Source organism: Amblyraja radiata, chromosome 1 (genome assembly GCF_010909765.2).
Source record: "Amblyraja radiata isolate CabotCenter1 chromosome 1, sAmbRad1.1.pri, whole genome shotgun sequence".
Classification (NCBI taxonomy): Eukaryota; Metazoa; Chordata; class Chondrichthyes; order Rajiformes; family Rajidae; genus Amblyraja; species Amblyraja radiata.
This window is the reverse complement of record NC_045956.1, coordinates 72,362,567-72,375,562: the sequence shown is the minus strand read 5'-3', so window position 1 is coordinate 72,375,562 and position 12,996 is coordinate 72,362,567. Positions and strand designations below refer to the sequence as shown.

The following is a 12,996-nucleotide window of genomic DNA, read 5'->3' as shown; positions in this document are numbered from 1 at the left end:
ACAGAGTAGACTTGATGGGTCAAATGGACTAATTTTGCTCCTATAACTTATGAACTTATGAACAGGATGGCAGTGGAGAAAGTCTAAAGCATCAAGTTCCTGGGGTTGGCCATTTATAAAGATCTGTACTGGACCCAGCACATTGATACATTCAAAAAGTTTGCTCATCCACACGTCAACTTCTTTAGAGGTTTGAGGAGATTCAGCATGTCGCTAAATACTTCTACAGGTATAGGATAGAGAGCATACTGAGTAGTTGCATTATGGCCTGATTCAGTAAGTCAAACATCAAGAATGAAAAGAGGCTGCAGAAAGTGGTAGACATTACCTGGGCCATCGTGGGTATTGACCTCTCCATCATCGAAGGGATCTATGGGGAAGCACTGGCTAATATCAAGATGGTAGCTAATATCATCAAACACCCACACCACTCTGGCTATGCTCTCATCTCACCACTAATATTGAGAAAAACGTATAGGAGCCTGAGAACAGTTATCTTCATGTTCAAAAACAGTTTCTTCCATTAACGATCAGACTCTTGAACATTCTTACCTTAGCAACTATCGACTATGGACTATGTATAGTATAGTATAGTATAGTATAGTATATCTTTATTGTCATTTTCCTGAGTACTCACATACCCAGAGGAAACAAAAAACGTTGCTCAACCAGTGTCCATTCAGTGTGCAGTAAAAAATAAATAGAAATAAAAATACATATATCATGAACAAATTAAACACTCTACTCTCTATAAACATCAACAGGCGTTCCGATCGGCAGCGGCACGACAGTGGCTCTGCTGCAGTGTGTCCAGGTTGGTGGTTGGTGCGCGATACTTTGGCAATACTTTGGCAGGGGGCAAAGTCCGTTTATCAGTCTTGTAGCCTGCGGAAAGAAGCTGAGGAGCATCCTGCTGGTTTTGCAGCTAATGCTCCTGTACCTTGGGTTGTAACAGTGCTTTGGCTACATGATTATGGTCTGGTTACTTAGTATAACTGATAAATTATAGTATTATTGATTACTGTATCTTTATTTGTTGTGTTGTTGCGTTCATGTGCCTGTAAAGCTGCAGCAAGTAAACGTGTAATTGTTCAATTTCTGGTGCAACTGACAATTAAACAATCTTGACTCTATGATCTCTCTTTCACCAATAAGTCCGCTATTTTGCAAATAATTTTATTTAGCTCTAATCTTTTCCTATTTAGGATGTTTGTTTGAAGGCGAGGTGTTCGAGAAATGGTTTTGCCTCTATATAAAACCCATTTTGTGCGGAGAAAAGTGCAACCAATGAGGAGCACTAAATGTCCCTTGAACATATTTTTCCCTTCTATTTCACTTCAGCGCAGCCCTGAAAATAATTGTAGCTGTATAAATGCAATGATATCCGAGAGCCATTGACTGCAGTAGCTGGTGTGCGTCTGTTTGCACCAAGGCTCGCATCCTTCAGGAGGCTGGCTTCTGCCCACTCCATTTGAACGCTGGCGTGTCACTCAAGCGGGAAGCCCGGGGCAGGCACATGTGCACTGAGCAAAAACAACAGAAGTCAGTCGCAGCTTGCCGAGCTCCGTGAAGACGGATTGCAGCTATTTGTGAAGCTGAAAGTGAAAGCCGCGTTGTAAACTGCTGGGCTGAACTGCGAGAAGTCACGAGTAAATGAACGACTGCGTTGCCTGCGTGAAATGAACCATTGGCTTTTTGCCTCATTTATTTGGGAGTCTTGAAATTTGGTGTCTGTAATATTCTTTATTGGCTATAGCTGTGCACTTCCTGAAGGTATGTGTCCTCATCTTTCTGTGATTAGGTTACAACTTAACGTAGTCTCTGTTCATTTGTTTTTGTGTGTGTGTCTATTTCGTGTATTGAGTAAAGGCTGCGGGCAGGCTCTGCTTGATTAAAACGACCACTCTGCTCTGTGCAGTGCGGCTATACGGAAAGGAAAGCTAAGTATCGCAGGGCAAGATAGATAGATGCACGTACAATTGATTGCAAGTTCGCCAGAAGCGTCCAGTCCATTATGGCAGATCGCAAGCAAGGGTATTGTTCAGCAACAGTTGCATCTCAATGGACACTCCAGTGAAGGGTCAGCACCTATTTTCTGCCACTTCAACCCCCACCACCTCGCCCCGCCTCCCTCCCCGCTTTTTAATGTTTACAGATTTTATCTTGACTGTTTTCAATAACATGTTTTACAACAGCAAGTGAATTTCACAACTGGGCGCACGAGGAGTGGAAAGCAGAGACAGCATCTGCCTCCAACATAAAATGGGATGTTAAGTCTCGATTAATTGTAATGGGATATAAGAAACAAGCGTGGGTTATCATTTTCTGCACATCATAGTTTTCTCAGTTCGCTCTGTCGCTCTGTCAGCTGCTAACACTTTTGTGGGTTCAAATCAGGTCTTACTTAACCTGAGCTGGCACTCCGAGTACAAGACTCGAGGCGTGTTGCGTTGTCAAGGCTGCAGGTCCTTGGGCCGTGCATCGCTCTGTCGCTGTGTCTTTGCTGAGCATTAAGGACAACATTGCACTGTTTACAAACATAATTGGAACTGGAAATCTTCCTGACATACAAGTCAGCGTTTCTTACACAAGGGCGTCTATAACACGGATAGCCCGTCCTAATCATTTCTTTTTTCGGATATTGTGTACAAAATTGTTGTTACATTTGACAACAACCCTTGTACTTTCATAGCACCTCATTGTATAACAATGTGTCTGAGAAATGTGGTGGAATACTAAATTAGGTATTCCCTTCTCTTATTTAATCAACAAAATGTAGCAAATGCTGAGACCAATATTTTAAGTGTTACTCCGTCTGTTACTGCAATGGTAAAGCGTTGTGGTAGCAGTTCCCACCACTCTAGTCGGCAATTGACCAACAGGTCAAACGTGAGCATTCATATGTCGGTAACCAGCATCTTTACAACAGTGTTAGAAAGGGCGGGAATTAACACAATATCTGCAATGTTAAACTGTAACATTTCTTGATGGTAGTAAAAATGGATTCAATATGTAAGCTTAAGTACCAAATACATTGGGTGAAATATGAAATATATACCTTTGGACGTATTGCTAAAGAACTGTGCGTGGAAAGCTGTCAGAGAAACGACATTATGTTGCAGAGCACCACGAACTGCAATGCCTCCTCAAGTTTACCTCCTATTGTTGGCGGGTTTCCCATTTATCTTCTGCGTGCCAATATCTCTTGAGTTCATGCAGCATTAGTTTTTTTTAAATCTTCAGATATAGATAATAAATTTGCAGGAATATCAACATCCTCTGCATTTCTGTGTTGTTATTTTTAATTTACCATTGCACGTCTTTAAATCAATGTAACAGCCATCTACACTTGTGATCATGTAAACATCTCCATGCTTTAATAAAGTGAAGTGCCTTGGGATATTTTTTTTGCTAAAGGCTGTAATCAAATGCCAGTTGTGGTTGCCATCAATAATTTTCGAGACCATGAATTAGGCAATATCTGATCTGAGTGCTATAATAAGTGGTGTGAGTGAATGCATGCTAAAGGGGATTTTCAAAAATGCCGATTTGCAGTTCTTTAATAGAAGGCGTAAAGTTTCCTGATCCACTCTGTGCACATTTCAGGCAGAAGGCAATACGGTTTAAAAAAACGTTTTATTCCTAGGAAAACAAATCCATCAGATAAATATCCCATATAAAAGTAATCAATCACATGGGAAAGTACAGGGCTGGAAAAAGTCCAACTGGCTGATTTAAAAGAAAACATCAAATATCTATTCAGTTGTTCTTTACGTTGCCCTGTGAAATTCACTTGACATGTCTATATCTTTGCCATCATTTGTAAAACAAATCATTAAATCTATACTATAATTATTCTGAATGTGATCGTGTGTGCTGCCGTTTATAGAGCCATGGTGTTACATCACACAGAAACAGATTCTTCAGCCCACCATGTTTGTGCTCACCTTGTTTCCCATCTACACTTATCCCATTTGCCTGCATTAAGACCGCATCCTTCTGTGCCTTGTACTATTCAAGTGCCTGTCAAAATGCCTCTTAAACACGGTAATTGTATCTGATTACTATTTCCTCTGGAGATGAATTCCAGATATCAACCTTCCTCTATATAATGAAAACCTTCTGATCGGATCTCCTTTCAAATGCCTACCTCGCGGTTTAAAACTACGACCTTTTGTTTTTGAAATCCCTAACATAAAAAGATTTGACCATCTACCCAATCTAGGCTTCATACAATTTAATATACTTCTATTAAGTCACTCTTCACTCCAGGGAAAAAATGCATGGTTTATCCAATCTCTCCCATAACTTAAATGTGGTTTGATTTCTCTAATCTACACCTAGTTGAAAAATACTTTCTCTGAGGTTTCTCTTCTCCATTATAAACAAGGTTCATAAGTGATGGGAGTAGAATTAGGCCATTCGGCCCATCATGTCTACTCAGCCATTCAATCATGGCTGATGTATCTCTTCCTCCAAACCCCATTCTCATGCCTTTTCCCCATAACATCTGACACCTGTACTTAAGTTCGTAGGTTGGGTTCTTCAAAAGCCAAACAAAACTGCAGATGCTGGAAATCTGATATAGAAGCAGTTGTTCTGAAAATATCCAGCAGACTAATTATTATTTGTGGAGAGAGCAGTACGGTTAGCATTTCGTTGACCAGATAGCACTGTTTTACTTTCCACAGATGTTGACTAACCTGTTGAATATTTCCAATGTTTTTGTTTTGAACCTAGCATCTTCAATCTCACCTCATAGCTTTGATGCATCACGCTAATTATCAAGGAGGTTGAACTTTCCTGAAATAGCATTTACAGTGACTAAGATTATACAGTTTTCCAGATGTGATTTAATTAATGCTTTGCATACTGATTGTCATCTCTAGGGTTGGCATTATCATCCATGAATCAATTTTCCTCCCTGGTTTCAATTAATTATCTTATCTGTACCACTGCAACATACAACTTCAAAATAACTGGTTTATATACCAATATTTACTTGAGTCATTAATTTGTATTATTTGTGTGGAATGCTCTTTACCTCCTTGTCAATTGCCCCCTCCCCCCCCTCCTCAATCTCACGGTCTCTAGTCCCCACAATGATTAGAGTGTGCCATTGCAGCAGACAGGAGCTGGCAGGAGGTTGTTATTTTCATAATTAATCAAAGTAGTGATATTGTTATTACTTTGGTTTGCTGTGACTTTCTATTTTATGAATTATTGAACAATGGACCTGCAACACCATTGTATTATTGGGTGCTAATAACCAAGGTGATTCTGAATGCCTCCAGTGTTTCCTCCTTTCTTTGACAAGCAGCTCTTTCACTTCCAATAAAAGCACTGCCAAGGTAAGTGAAGCTATGCGGTTTGACATGAAAGGTATACGTTCCATGTATTCCAAGAGGCAGGACCCCCATGTGTTCCCCAGGTTAAATCAAATGGCTGTATCAGGGTAAAAGCAATCAAATATGTACTTTGTGCCAATACCTTAAGATGATGAAATCTATTATTGGCCCCACAGCTTTTGTGATCTTGGAGAGATAAATGTAATTGCTACTTGGCAGCTGATTTTACTTCGGAGTCACGTGAGTGACTTCGTGAAGAACCCCGCCTACGGCGCATGCGTGTCATATCGCATACACGCATTGAACGTGTCGGACCTGGGGAGAACGTCCCCTTGAACGGGAGAGTTAACAAGCCGGTCGACGGCAGGTAAGTGATTCTGCATTTTCACCGTTTTTTAGGAATGGATAGAGGACGCAGAAAGGCTGTGAAGAAGCTGCAGGATGTCGGCGGTAAAGGTGCCGGGGACCCGCAGCAGCAGCCGACGGCACAGGCAGTTTGCGTTGAGCCAGCTGTGCCAGATTCAAACCCCGCGCCGGGAAAAACTAATTCTAGACCGGGCGGGAAGGCGAACCGCAAAACGAACCGCTGGGAAAGTGAGCCCGAAAAATCGCCGGTAAATACTTACTTGTATAGCAGTGATGATGACCAGCTGCAGGGCATAGAGCAGCCGGCAGCGATCGCATCTGCAGAGCTCGGAAAACAGTACGAGTGGCTGCAGCATGTGGGGCCGTCATCTATCTGTTTGGAGGAGTACCGGGACGGCGAAAAAACGGCGTTTGCAGCGGCCGGGAGCAACCAGAGCCGGTAGGCATGGCGACGAGTTGCGATTTAAACCGCGTGCGACTAGTGCCCGAGGGCACGAAAGTCGGCAGGAGCGGTGGGCTAAAAAGAAACACCCGCGAGCGACTAGTGCGGGAGAGCACGAAAGTCGGCTGGAGCGGTTGTGGGAGGAACATCTCCATAGTGTCAGGCTCCAGAAATTGGATAAAAGCCGCACACATACAGGTGTAAGTCCCTCAGAGCATGGCCAGAAAAGGCTGCTGGACATATCATCCTCATCTGAAGAGGGTGTTCAAGGGCTGCCTGACTCGGACTCTGAACAAGAGTCAGAGCCACGTTCCCATATGGAGGATGAGGGAACACAGTTGCTGGACATGGTGCACACATATTTCCAGCAAGAAGAAACTGGAAAAGACCTAGAGGCCAGGATGGCGGCCAGCATTGATTATATGACGACCCATCACCTCAAAACTGATACCTTAGCTGAGGTATGGGCAAGACATTTACCTCCGCGAAATTGTGCGGCTCTGAATGTACCCAAGGTGAACCGAAGCATTTGGAGACACGTGGGGCAGGATATTCGGAGTCTGGATATAAAAATACAGAATGCTAGTAAAGGACTCTCGGCGGGTATAACAGCTTTGGCCCGTAGGCTGGAAAGTGTGGAGAACTACAATGGTGGGAACAAAATGTTATATATAGCTCCAACCCAATAGTTATTCCAAACCCATCTGTGGTATTACAAACAGATGCCAGTGCACTGGGTTGGGGAGCAACGGATACCATCTCGAGCTCTGGAGGGAGATGGAATATACAGGAAACTAACCTACTTACCACAAAGGGTATAAATTACTTAGAAATGTTGAGTGCTTTTTATGGTTTAAAATCTTATTGCTCGGGAATGATTAACCAGCATGTTAGATTGCAGATAGACAATACCACGGTGGTGGCATATATAAATCATATGGGTGGAAATATATCAATATCCTGTGATGAATTGGCAAACCATATTTGGGAATGGTGTATCCAAAGGAATATTTGGTTATCGGCTACGTATCTACCAGGGATACTTAATTCAGTGGCAGACGCCAGGTCACGAAAATTTAATGAAAATACGGAATGGATGTTAGACAGAAAGATATTTGCTGATATCACAGCAAAGTACGGAAGGCCGGATATTGATCTTTTTGCATCCAGGTTAAATCATCAGTTACCTAGGTATATATCATGGGAACCAGATCCTGAGGCAGAAGCTACAGATGCATTCTCTTTGCACTGGGGGGAAATGGTTCATTTATGCATTTCCTCCTTTCTGCCTCATCAATCGGGTACTACGGAAAATTCAGCTAGACTCGGCATCTGGGATTCTCATAGTACCTGATTGGCCTACCCAACCATGGTTCTCGGTGCTGCAGGATTTGGTGCTTACACCATATATTACTTTAAAACATAGTCCTCAGTTGCTGGTGCATCCGGTGACTGGGGACAGCCATCCTTGCCATAATTATCTAAATTTATTGGGTTGTAGACTCTGAAGGAACCATTTCGGCATATGGGTTTATCTGATAGAACTGTGGACATGATCACAGCAGCACAGAGAGTGCCTTGTCCAGTTATTTATGGGAAGGCACAGAAAGACAGGGTGTCGGCTCACATCCTCTAGTAATAAAACTGCTACGAGGCATCTTTAACACTAACCCACCAAGGGCTAGATATAGCCAAATCTGGGATGTAAGCGTAGTCCTAAAAAATGTTACGGAATTGGTCACCGGCTACGGCATTACCGCTAAACTATCTAACTATGAAAATGGTTATGCTTATGGCGCTGGTCACAGCGCAAAGGGTCCAGTCATTACAGAAGTTAAGATTGGATAACTTGACGGAGGCGACAGGAAGGCTGATTTTCATGATCCAGGGCCTTATTAAGCACAATAGACCAGGATCAGCGGGTCAGGTGATAGAGTTCATAGCCTATCCACAGGATGAACGTCTCTGTGTAGTAAAACACATCATGTTATATATGGACAGAACGAAGGCTATCAGAGGCAATGAAAAGGCTCTTTTAATTAGCCATAAGAAGCCATACCATAAAGTCTCGACTCAGACCATTTCACGGTGGCTGAGATATTGCTTAGTTCAGGCAGGAGTGGACACTAATGTATTCAAATCTCACTCCACCAGGGCTGCATCTACATCAGCAGCTAATCGCCTGGAGGTACCGATGGACAATATCCTCAGAACTGCAGGATGGTCATCAGAGAAAACGTTTCGCACATATTACAACAAACCAGTTAGGAAAGAAGAAACGTTTTCGGGGAAAAATTTTGAGTTCTATTTTAATTTACACCTGAAGCTTATAAGGTTTATAAATTGATTTAATCAATATTATTTACAATTTTTGCTTAAAAATGTTGGTATCATTGTGTTTTTTTTTTTAAATACCAGTAACAATTTCTCCCAAACTACCAAGGCAGTTGTGAAAATTGGACTCGTTCCACGGCATGAGGTCACAGAGCTTTGAAGTCTTCACGAAGTCACTCACGTGACTCCGAAGTAAAATAGTAAGATTAAACGAGAACTTACCAGTTTGAAGTTTGATCTTTATTTTATGAGGAGGAACGTTGAGGGACTACGTGCCCTCCGCTCCCACCCTTATATGGTCATATCTTAAACTGGTATCTCTTTAATAATCTTACTATCTTAGGTCATTATTTTCTATCTGTGACCTCACACCGCTGCTTTGAAGAATGACACGCATGCGCCGTAGGCGGGGTTCTTCACGTAGTCCCTCAACGTTCCTCCTCATAAAATAAAGATCAAACTTCAAACTGGTAAGTTCTCGTTTAATCTTACTATTTTAGTGGCTGAAGTCAGGAGTTCACTATCTGGGTAATTATACATTTATAGTCAACGCATTGCAGTGTTCCTTGCGAAAGAATTTGGTTAGAATTGTAAGCCTGGTGTAATGTGAGGGTTCCTATTTTGTTACATGATGGGTATGTTTGCGATGTGAATTGGACCTTAGCAATTGTAGAATGTATAATCGGGGAAAAGATGGCACTTCCATGTTGAGAGGCAGTTAGTTTAGCTTAGAGATGCAATGCGGAAACAGGCCCTTTGGCCCACCGAGTCCACACCGACCAGCGATCCCTACATATTAACACTTTACTACACATACAAGGGACAATTTACATTTATACCAAGCCAATTAACATATAAACCTGTATGTGTTTGGAGTGTCGGAGGAAACCGAAGAACTCTGAGGAAACCCACGCGGTCACGGAGAGAATGTACAGACAGATCTGGATCGAAACTGGGTCACTGGCGCTATAAGCAATGTACGGCAGCAACTGTACACCGTGCAGTTGTTGTTAAGACATTATTTTGATACATGGTAACATTTAGTTTCCCAATAATCATAACAGGAATAAAATTACTTTTTATTTAATGTTATAGCAGTTGTACATTGGTTGGACTGAATCGCAGTTACCAATTCATTATTAAATTTAATTGTGAAATGAGATATGTGTGGACAGATATGGGAGGATAGTATTAAATGTTCTGGAGATTATGAGATTTAATCACATAGATTACTGTATCTCAGTAAGATTTTATTTTTCAGTACTTTTTAAACGAATGACAGCACAATATTTAGCCATGTTGCTCTTTGTGTATATTTAGTTCTGCTAAAGGGAGGTGCCTATTTTATCAGAACATGATTGAAATTGATTCAGGATTAATAAAACGGTATATTGATAATACATTTTCACTTTGGGAATGAATAAGGATCCTTGCCTTTTGAAAATAGATCATGAGAGGTGTTGCCTTACAGCAGAGAATCAATGATTCATTGCACAACTTTTGGTTTATGCAGTCTATGGTTATTTTGGATATTGACAAACTGCTGTTAGAGCATTTGTCGATGTCAGGCAAAGCAACTCAGCATGCGGATGCAGGTACTTTTACGTGAGGGGGTAGGCTCAACATTAAAATGATGTTGAAGAAATGAATGCAACACAAGCCTTTGCATAATGTGTGATTTTTTTTGCGTATTATTGCATCAGCTCATCATAAATCCTAATGAGAATAACCCCTGTCGTCTGGTTCTTTGCCACAGATGGATCACAGGTTCTTGCTTGCAGCAAAAAAAAAAAATCATTTTGTAGGCATGTAACAATAAAACAACATTGGTTTATTGGGCTACCCCTGTTGCAGTTAAAGTATTAGGTCTGGGCAAATACCTCATCAACAAGAATATTACTTAAAAATAGCACAGAGGTGAAACCTAATTTTCTGAAGAAAACTGCTACATAAAAATGTTGCGTTTTCTCCAAACTTATGCTAGCAATTTAGAAATTACACATTTCATCTTCAAGGCAGTTCTGGCCATTCCTTTCATTGGCATTTTCTATTTATAATTTTGTATTTTTTGATTCATTTTGCTTCCCTCTATTGGTGTCGAGGACAGGGTGAATGACAGAATCACAGTTGATCGTTCATGATTACTGATGGGAAACTATTTTTTATTATTAAAAGATTTCCTTGATTTCCAACAGGACTGTTAATACCGCTATATACTGCTGTGTTCTCGCATACTTTGTTAGATATTTGCTTAATGCAGATTTGTCTTCTGTTTTCAATACTGGGATACAAATTGAATGGAAACTAGATATTTTTTGCCAATTTTATTTTTATTTAATGTGTTTAAAAAATGGGACCATTACCCTCATCGCTTTGAAGATTTCATTAGAGATTTATATTGACTTAAAATGTAGGGTATATTCTAAACCTCATATCATCTCCAACTTCATTTTCTCATTGTTATACATTTCCTGACGAGGTCAGATTGGGGGGAGTCCCCTCCCCCCCCCAATCCCCTGCCACGGGTACCATGTAATCCCGTATTACCTGCTCCATGGTCGGATAGTCGGCGACTAAACCGTCCTCCCCACCTGATTTGCCAACGGCCATCCACACTTCAGTAGAAGTTGTGATCACTATCGTACATAGCATTGTAAGGAATGTTGATAAAGCACACACACACACCAAAATCCTATATTTCCAGCGGAGGAAGTCCACAGGAACTGGAAGACAGAGATGTGTGGTGCATCCGTCACTGTTCCCGTCGGAAACCAGCACCATCTTGTCGCTATTGTTTTCAACTATGATGATATACATTTTTACAACACAAAAACAGGCACACCATGCATATGCTGATCACTAAGTCCTCAACTCTACTAATCTCATATATCAGCTTGGTCTGTAGATTCTATGCCATGGCAATTTAAGTGATCATCTAGGTCATTTTTAATGTGTGTGTATACTGACCCTGACCAGAGCATTCTGTATACTGATCTCAACCAGAGCATTCCAGATTGCAATTGGGTTAAAGAGAAAATCCTCTGATTTCCACTAGCCCCAAGATCTTCCCCAGTCCTCACTTTCCATCACATCAGCCTCTGCATCCAACAGATATTTCTCAAGAATTTCAGCTGCCTTTAAAGAAATTCCACAACCAGACACATTTGTCCCTTCACCCCTTTCAACATTTGGCAGGGCTCATAGCCTTAGTGACTTGCTGCTCCACTCTTCCGTTCCCAGCAATCAACCTTTCTCCTTACAGCAATTTTCCTTGCAACTTCAGGCAATGCAATACTTGTCCTTTCATCTCTTCCCTTCCTATCAACCAGGGACTCGAGCAACCTCTCCAGGTGAAGCAGCAATTCACAAGCACTTCTTCAAATATAGTGCAGTGGAGATACCAAAACAGATTCGGTGACTGCTTTGTAGGGCACCTGGTTTTAATCCACAGGGGTGACAGCTTTTCTTTCCCCATCTATTGTAAGATGTGATTGTGACTGCAGTGGAGTACATCAATGCTGGGCCATCACATACTCTACTGCCCAGTTATTATTATTGTCTCCATCTTTTACTGCAAGAAGCTGAGCACAAAATAGAATACATGTAAATGGCAACAATGCAACTTTATATTAGCGGACACATCCTTTATTCTGCTGTCAATTTTAATGGCATTAAGAAAGGATTAATTGGGATTGCAGGAGGCTGAAATGCACTCTCTTTTCCATCTCTATTATTCTCTCTCAGTGGGGATGTAATTTTCTGCCATTATCATTTATTTCCAAATCCCTATGCCTTGTATTATCCTGAACACTATTATTGTATGGACAGATTGCAAGATCTATCAAGTTCAGTCTCCTAAAGAGTCCATCTAAAAGCCTATAATCTGAATTAAATTTATAAAAGCCTCTTTTAGAACTTAGTTGCTGTTGTTGATATTGATACTAATACATTGTCTTTATTGAAGTCATGTGGCTGAAGTGCCAGTTGAAACACTATTTTCCAAGGATCTATTGTAATAGCAAAGCTCTGGTTAAAGAAGCAGCATGCACACTGCTGTTGATACAAGAATGAGGCCAAATGAAAAACAACAAACAGCTGAACTTGCAGCATTATTTGTGTGTAGGTTTGTGCCTTATAATGTTTGTCTCACTGTCTCACCATTGACTCAGCGGTTAATCATGGTGAGATTCCATTAATAGCTATGCAGAGAAGACTTAATTTTAATAAATATATAGTATCTCTTTAGATATATTAATACATTCAATAACGAATGATAAATGGGAAAAGAGCTAATACCATGAAAACCTTTTTTCTGAAACTGATAAAGTGCGGCACAGTGGCGCAGCTGGTAGAGCTGCTGCTTCACACCACCAGAGACCCGGGTTCAATCCTGACCTTGGGTGTTGTCTGGGTGGAGTTTGCACGTTCCCCCTGTGACCATGCGGGTTACCTCCGGGTGCATTGATATTCTGCCACCTCTCAAAGATGTGCTGCCTTTTAGGTTAA

At 41.2% G+C, this 12,996-nt stretch overlaps 1 protein-coding gene across 1 annotated transcript in view; it reads left to right on the top strand.

The window, feature by feature from the left end:
• The first annotated feature begins 1,417 nt into the window (after positions 1-1,417).
• The window catches only part of rasgef1b (RasGEF domain family member 1B), an 85,154-nt gene continuing 73,575 nt past the window's right edge, over positions 1,418-12,996 (top strand). Inside the window, exon 1 of the mRNA XM_033024059.1 lies at positions 1,418-1,773. The gene's annotated coding sequence lies outside the window, so the exon portion shown is untranslated. The remainder of the gene's footprint in view (positions 1,774-12,996) is intronic.